The following is a 1494-nucleotide window of genomic DNA, read 5'->3' as shown; positions in this document are numbered from 1 at the left end:
ATATGTACAGAGAGAGAGAGAGAGAGAGAGAGATATTAACAGATATATAAAAACACTATGCTCATTATTATATTAGGAGATTACATCGGATGTGTATTCTTACAGTTATTGACGTCTGGTTGTTTGATATAGTTAACTAAATTCGTTTAAAACTGAGTGATTAATTGATAACTGCCAGAATTTGTTAAATCCTACATTTCTTCTTGTATACTCTCTTATTCTCTTCATTTAAGAGTGCCTATGGCGGATCATTTTTGAGATGGAGAAGTATTTTATGAATACATCTTGAATACACGTTCAAAAAGAATATATGAGAAATGTACTTGATAAGACAAACTCACTGATTCATGGCATGAGATGGCGTACATACTACTTCAACAAAAATAACGATTGTGGTTGTCAGTTTAATAAAGAACTTAATAATATGAAACCTATATTTGTCCTACAGGATTCCACCACATAATTCACATTCTATTGATTGCGATGGTGGAGTTTAGAATATTAAGGACGTTACATTCTAGCAATTCCCTAGGAGAAGAAACCCTCATCTAAGACAATTGCAACAATTATTGAAAGAAATCTGGAATACTTGTTCATATAGATAAAACTGGATAACTTTATCATTTAGAAACGGAAAGACACTTCTCTTTAATAAAAAAAACAACCAAATTACAAACGATTACAAAACCTCGAAGTGAAACATTCTAAGCATAAACGTGATTAGGAAAGACATTGTTGAAGATACACAAGTTGACAATCGAACTGAATCTTACACCCCTAAAATCACTACAATTAATATTAAAAGACCATATACGTATCTTTAATACCGGTCCACAAGTTAGACTTAGTTGTCCGTACACACATACTCAAACACACACACAGACAGGCACTAACACATATCACAGACATATATATGCCTAGATAGATACTGATAATACATATACTCACGCGATTCATATACAGACACCCACAGACGCACACACGCAGAGTAAGACACACAGACAGGTATACATAGACGTATACGCAGGGACATATGGACTCGTGAAAGGAGGAGAAGGAAAAGAGAGACGATCTGTGTCCAGGAGTGAAAACAACAGAGTTTATGGTCATTAAGACATTATCATATCAAAATATTTCGTTACGCTAGCGCCTGCCATATGAGCAACAATAATTTGAACCCTTTGAAAGCCGGATAGATCTGTCATTTTAATGAATTTTAATTACCTTTTTCTGATGATATATCTGAAAATAAACAGCAATTTTAGTAAAACATATTAAGCAACACTAATAATAAATCTTTAAACATAAAAGAACAAAGCTTTGACGTTTTTATAGAGATTTCAAAATTATGATGTTATGATGGTGTATTTCCATTATTTTTTCCAACACCTTTATACATATATACATACACACATATATATACACACACACACACACATATATATACACACACACATATATATACACACACACACACATATATATACACACACA

Source organism: Octopus bimaculoides, chromosome 21 (assembly GCF_001194135.2).
Source record: "Octopus bimaculoides isolate UCB-OBI-ISO-001 chromosome 21, ASM119413v2, whole genome shotgun sequence".
NCBI lineage: Eukaryota > Metazoa > Mollusca > Cephalopoda > Octopoda > Octopodidae > Octopus > Octopus bimaculoides.
The sequence above is the reverse complement of the archived record's forward strand: the minus strand, read 5'-3'. Positions refer to the sequence as shown.